This window comes from Aythya marila (assembly GCF_965140915.1).
Source record: "Aythya marila genome assembly, chromosome: Z".
Taxonomy (NCBI): Eukaryota; Metazoa; Chordata; class Aves; order Anseriformes; family Anatidae; genus Aythya; species Aythya marila.
Window position 1 is genome coordinate 63,616,573 of NC_139080.1, and position 7,256 is coordinate 63,623,828.

Consider the following 7,256-nt stretch of genomic DNA (forward strand, 5'->3'; position numbering starts at 1 on the left):
TGTCCACAAAACAGTTAAGTTCTCTTATTGAGCACCCTGACCCTCTCTAAATTACCATTTTTTGTCATATGCTAACACATGTTAAGTGTATGCTTTCCAGCCTGCAATAACATGACCATGTTGAGTATGCTTATAGAACCACAGGATCATAGCATGGTTTGGGTTGGAAGGCACCTTAAAGACCACCCAGTTCCAACCCCCTGCCATGGGCAGGGACACCTCCCACCAGACCAGGCTGCCCAAAGCCCCATCCAGCCTGGCCTTGAACACCTCCAGGGATGGGGCATCCACAGCTTCTCTGGGCAGCCTGTGCCAGTGCCTCACCACCCTCTGAGTGAAGAATTTCTTCTTGTGCTTGTACTGAAGAGCTTCCAGGTTTCCCAATGTTGGTGCTAAACTAGCCAGATCATGTACTTGCCTAGTGAGTTAAATGCTCTTGTGGCTACAGAGCTGATATTATCTGACTATGTGAACTTTGTTGCAGCAACACTGGCATTATCCACAGCCATGAGAAACAAAACTAGAGAGTGGGATGGTGACCTCAAATGAGTTGCTGCTGCTTGTTAAGAATGCTCTCATTTGTAGGATGTTGACAGCACTAGCAGTAGCTGCCACTAGAAGGAAGGGAAGCAGGCCCTAAAGGATTTTTTTTCTGGTGGAAAGAATGAAGGTGCAGTGGTGGTACTGTTGTATGCCCAAGACATGGAGCTTTCCTCTCCTTACTATTAGTGTCAGACAAACTGAACTTATGATGGATTTTTAATGCCTCTGCACGACTGTGAGTGTGGTATGTTTTGCAGATTGTATTGGGGCTGGGAAAGAAGAAGATGGTAGTTTATAGTTAGGAGTCCACACAGCTGTATAAGAATCTTGAATGGCTTGAATTCATGCTGTTTTTACAGGAAGAGATTCTCAACAGTATGATCTGCCTGGGGATTGTCCTGTTCTGATGCATGTATGTGCAAGCATTTTAGTTTGTGATTAGTCTGCCAATTTTTAAGACAGACACTCTCTTTTGGATATTGGTATCCATAAAATTTTCTATGCTCAGATAAACTTCATCTATAGAGGCATGTGGCAGAGACAGTGCTTACTTTTCTCTCTGCTTGTTTCAGATCTCTTAGCAGTAGTTAAAAGAAACCATTTTTGTCAGTATATCTTTTCTCGTTCTGATGTGGTGGATCAGGTGTGGAGAGAAGCTGATACTCCTGATGGTGTAGCTATCTGCTGTACACTGACTTCTCCCCAGAGAATTGTTCACCATGTTCTGCAGAAATTGGTAGCTCAGTGATGTGTAAGCTTAAATGCATTTTTCTGACTGTTTCTCGGTGGCCGTTATGACAAAAACAGGTTTCCCCCTTTTACTTACTGTTTCTCTTCCTCTCTTCTATTTTTCTCCAACACCATATTCATATCTGGCTGCTTATTTTCCTCAGTTATTGAACTACACCCTTTAATTCTTACCTTTGGCCCTGACATTTTATCGCTCACCTGCTAGGCTATATCTTCTGGAGTCTAGCGCTGTTGCAACTGTTTCTGATAGGCAGGTAGAGGAAATTAAAGAAATGATTGGTGCCCTTGAACTTCATACAACTTTATTCTCAGGCACAGCCACCACTAAGAGGTTCGAATTTATTCTGAAAAAATTACAGTTCTCTCTCTCTCTTTTTTTCTTGTTTTGTTTTGTTTTGTTTTGTTTAGTTTTAATCCTCATGACTGCTGGGAATTTTTTTCAAAGCAAGTTACTCCAGTAAAAGAAATGGTGGTTTGTTTTCACTTTCTCCTGAAGAATTTGTTCTGGGGAAAGAGGTACCATGACATATATTAACAACACATGGAATTGTGTTGCATTTGTTTTAACTCACTGTATCCTGATGAAGTGATCCCATGTTATCAGATAAGAAGAAAAAAGTGGAAAATTCTGGGTATTAGAGTAAGATCTTTGGTTGCTGAGAAATCATTTGTGCCTTCCAATAGGTGGCTGATAAACTGCATAAAGATTGTAAGTTGAAGTGATGATAAAGAGAGACTACTAAAAAAAAAAAAGTAAAGAGATGACTGGAAATACATTCTGAAGGAAACATTCATTCTTGTTACTCACCCAAGAATAAATCCAATCAACACTAAACCAGCTGTTGTACTCATGGCAGAATGTAATACTTATGATTTGAGATCATAGTGAGTATTTTTACATACAGCTTCAAAACAGTTTCCATCTTGTCTGGAATTTAGCCACAAAACCTTACAGATTTTATAAAAAAGAGGAGGGAGGTGCATGACTGAGTGTTTCATCAGTTTGTTCTGAGTCTAAAAAGTTACAGTCTTGTAAGATTATGGAATAAGCCTGCGCATAATTAGTATGTTATAAACCCTAAAATAATGGGGAACGGGGACAGAGCAACACTTATCAAATAGCCTAAAGCACTGGGTTCTTGCTTTGTTGATTTGGCTCAAATCATTTTCATTTTCTGTGTTACCTAAAACAGCAGCTGCTCTGATTCAGATCTGACATTGTCCTTGATGGTTAGGGATGCCTTTATTTATTTATTTTTCTTTCACTGCCTTGTGCAAGCCTGTGCATTTTCTCTCCATTGTTTTCTGTTCATAAAGTGCACCTTTCTTGTCTTTCTGTGGTCACTGTGAGGATTACAGCCAAGGCCTGCAGTAAAATGTTGCTAAGAATGAGAATTGGCATTAGCTTACCATGCTGGTGATGTGAAAGGCAGTGTAAGTTCAGTAAGCAGCACTGTGATATGCTGAAAAATTTTGCTTACTTGTAGAATTATCATCATCTCTGAGGTGAGCTTGTGCTAGCTGTCTTCCATCTAGACTCTGCTGTATCAAACACTCCACTTTGTAAATGAGGTACTGGTTTCCACAGCGTGGAGTACCAACACTGGCTATGCATTGGCACCCCTTCTTGAGGGTAGTGTGGCTGAAGACATTAGTGAATAAAAAAAGAAATTCCAGTAGCATTTATCTAGTGTAACAGTGCCAGAAAGACATGTGAGCCAATAATAACATGTGGGACATACAGCGAGATAACAGCTAGTAATGCAGTTATCAGAAAAATCAGCAACAAGGTCAAAATAGGAATAGTAGTCCAGCAAGGCCGGCTGTAATATGTCAGTACACTAAATCGTTAAACGGGATGAGCATTTAAGGTATTATGTAAAACACCACTGAAATGAATAAAAGCTTCATATACTTTGTCAGACTTACAGTGAGATCACTGTCAGACAACCCTGTGCTGCAACACTGAACTTAATTTATAGATAAGAGTTATGGAAAAAACTCACTTGATAGAAGCTTGCCGACGGTAATCAAATCAACACTCTGAACAAATCATGGATGTGATTGCTCTGATTTTCTCTGAAAGTTGTTAGACTAGCCCATGAGGAATATAAACATGTCCAGGAAATGTAACCATATTTTCAAACCTGTTTTTCTGTTCTTTATCAGGAAGGTGGCAAATTACTGCTCTGATGCCTAGCAGTCCTGTCAGAATACAGGTTCAACAGTTACATTCCCATCCTACCTCCTATCATATATATTTTGCTGTGCTTAAAACAAACAATATGAGGAAGAATCAGACAGACTGATTTAATCTTATATGATTGTACAGGAGGTAGTTTCCTGAAAGCAAAATAAAGTACATTTAAAAAACAAAACAAACCTTTTCCTTTTGACTGCCTTTCCAGAAATAAACTGCAGCCCCTGCAAGTAAAAATCTATTTTAATCTGCTGTATTTCTCTGTGCAAGTATGTTAAAAGAAAAGCTTTATTTATTTATCTATTTATTTATTTTACCAGAGTAGGATAATTAGAAAGAGACATGTTGGGGCAAAAGAGAAACTAAAGTTCAGGTGTGGCTCTTTGTCCTTGAACATTACGTTATGTTTAGCTATGTACAGGATTTAAATTATATAAGCCTACAGTCCTTTTTTTTTTTTTTTTTTTTTTTTTTTTTCCTTGAGGTGCAAAGGAGATAGGAATACCAGTACCGGTATTTATCACTTAAGAGAATTTGCCCCACTTTAGTTGCTGGTAAAGACAATGGAATTATGCAGTGATAGGTTATAACAACAGGGCCTCATTGGTCAAAAATACCTCTGTGGGTGTTCTAATGAGGAGGTTAAACCATTGTACAAACACCACCCTGAATAGCATTAGACCACTTTTTACAATGACATTACGTGAATCTTGAAGATATGAAGGTATTTGAGGAAGGCTAAGGGCTAAAGCTGAGGCTAAAGGCTGATTTTGATCTAGTCTCTGTTACCAATCAATGCTGAGTGAAATGTTACTTAAAGGAGATGATCCATGGTAATTCTGGTTTGTTTGTCTCTGTATAAATTCCTCCAGTGGCGGTGACTGGGGTCAATTTTTAAGCAACCTTTTTTACATATACATTTTAATGTTCTAGTAGCTTTTTTTTTTTTTTTTGGATGAGACTAGACAAAGCATATGTATAAAAAATAACAAAGCTGGCAAGACTTGCAAGAAAAATGTTAGCATAAATCTTGATTAAATTAAAAAGATGTGTTTGAAAGTACAAGGAAAAGCTTCAAAAATCTTTGTACTAAGATCTGGCTTTATGCATCAAGCATTCTGTACTTTCCAGGGGTTACATAGGTTATAACTTAGAATTCTATGACTTAGAATTTCAGTACAGGCCATTATGCTGTGTGGAAAAATACCTTCTATGGTGAACGAAACACATAAGAAACTATCTAGTAAGCTAATAGCAGACGAAGCACCATAAGAAGACTATATCCTTACAAACACTGTTCAAACTTACCATTTTATACATGGTTCTTTGGTGTGGTGGTAATTTTGCATGTGCAATAGCAGTTTTCATCAACATATTTCTTTCAGAATAACACAGGATTTGTTCTTTGCCTAATATATTTTCAACCTAACTTTTGGTTTCAGCCTTGTTTCTGAACTTTCTGTTTGGAACTAGGAAGGATAGATGGTAACGTGCTTCTTGCAATCACTGTCTTGAATTCTCCTCTAACTTTATGCAGGCCTTCAGCAACAAGGTGCCTATTTTCTGAACTCTATTGAAAGTAAAACTGGATAATTCTCCACTTTTTGTTGTTGTTGTTTTGTTATGACTTTTTTTCCTGCTTGTTTAATGGCTTAGTATTTTTCACACCTTTCTTCCCATCCCCTTTAGAAAAGTTTCCCTACAACTATATATGATACCCTTCATAATCTTTTAAAACCTTTTTCCTTAACAAAGTTATTAACTCATGTTGCTCAAGTCACACTTTTACACCATTTTTTTCTGAAAATTCTATCTTTTATTATCATTTACTCGTTTCTCCATCTGGCCAGGACATCATTTGCCCCCTCTGATCAGTGAATTTATTTTCCTGGTATGCCCTCAGGAGGTATGGAAGGCCATAGACTATTACTTTGAAATGAAGACAAAATGAAATAGGTCATCTAGAAAAAAGAGTCTTTGTGTGCACTGAACGTGTGACATATACATATAAAACTGCAAAAAAATCAGGTTATATTACCTGCAATTTAATTTAAACTCTTTTTTTTTTTTTTTTTTTACTTACAAAGGAAATTTGTACTTTCCACATACATTATTTTCTAACGTTGACTATTTCTTTGAGTTAGTAAAGTAAGAAGACTCCCTCATGGTATAATTTAGGATTTGGTTGAATAATAGAAAACATCACTAGAGTAGTCTAAGTAATAAATTATTGTAGACCACAACAGTTTAAAAAAATAGGAAAAAAGAAAACTTCCTAATAGCAGGGCAAATTGTAATTTTCTGATCCAACATTGCCTCAAGCAAAAGATGTGATATAGATACATTAAGAGAGGAAGCTGATAAAATATTCTTCCGGAGCTTTCTCCACTTTTCTCCTTAAAAAATAAACAAACAAATACCACCCCACAATTAAAAAAAAAAAAAAAAAAAAAAAGAAAAAAAAAAGAAAAAGAGAAAAAAAAAAAAGAAACCTACAGCACGCCCCCTAGTGAATATTTTCCTATTCTTGCTTTTTTGTTGAAACGCACAGTTCTTAAATCTGTGGGAGAACAGCTCCATCTGCTGGATCCTGGCACCGCGAGGGCTGGCAGGAGGCGTTTGCTCTCCTCCTCCACCTGAGCCATGGTCAAGGGCCACCGTGAACGGTAGCTAACAGCAGTGAGACAAAGTGTAGGTCCTGAAGTCAACATGGAACAGTACTGCAATTTTTTTTTTTTTTTTTTCTTTTCTCCTTCCTCACAGACTGGGGGGCATTTAGCATATTCCATTTATCGTGCAAAAACTATTATCACATCATTTCAGTTAAAGAGCATCCCCTACAAATATTTCCTGCTTGACTAATCAATGGTCTAGGAACTTCTTGACTACCTCAGCAATGAACTTATTAAAAGTTAATCTAGCACTTCATCGGTAGCCTTTCTTCCAAAGTAAACTTTTTGCAGTATGATCCATCAGTCCTTCTGACTCATAAAATGATGTGCAAGGGATGTTTATTTTTGTAAGACGATAAATAAAAGCTACTTTAAGGGGTTGATTCAGGAATCATAGAACAAATGAGGAAGTTCTGTTCTGAAAGCAGCCAGATATCAAGACAAGTTCTTAGTAATTTTTTGTTGTATTTGCTATTTTTAATGGAAAATCTCCATCCTTTACTGGATGCGGGGGGAAACTTAGTTACAAGAGATGAGGAAAAGGCGGAGGTGCTCAATGCCTTCTTTGCCTCAGTCTTTAGCGGCAATACCGGATGTTCTCTGGATACCCAGTACCCTGAGCTGGTGGAAGGGGATGGGGAGCAGGATGTGGCCCTCATTATCCATGAAGAACTGGTTGGTGACCTACTACGGCACTTAGATGTGCACAAGTCAATGGGGCCAGATGGGATCCACCCAAGGGTACTGAGGGAACTGGCAGAGGAGCTGGCCAAGCCACTGTCCATCATTTATCAACAGTCCTGGCTATCGGGGGAGGTCCCAATCGACTGGCGGCTAGTAAACGTGACGCCCATCTACAAGAAGGGCCGGAGGGCTGACCCAGGAAACTACAGGCCTGTCAGTTTGACCTCAGTGCCAGGAAAGCTCATGGAGCAGATCCTCCTGAGAGTCATCATGCAGCACTTGAAGGGGAAGCAGGCGATCAGGCCCAGTCAGCATGGCTTTATGAAAGGCAGGTCATGCCTGACGAACCTGATCTCCTTCTATGACAGAGTGACGCGCTGGGTGGATGAGGGAAAGGCTGTGGATGT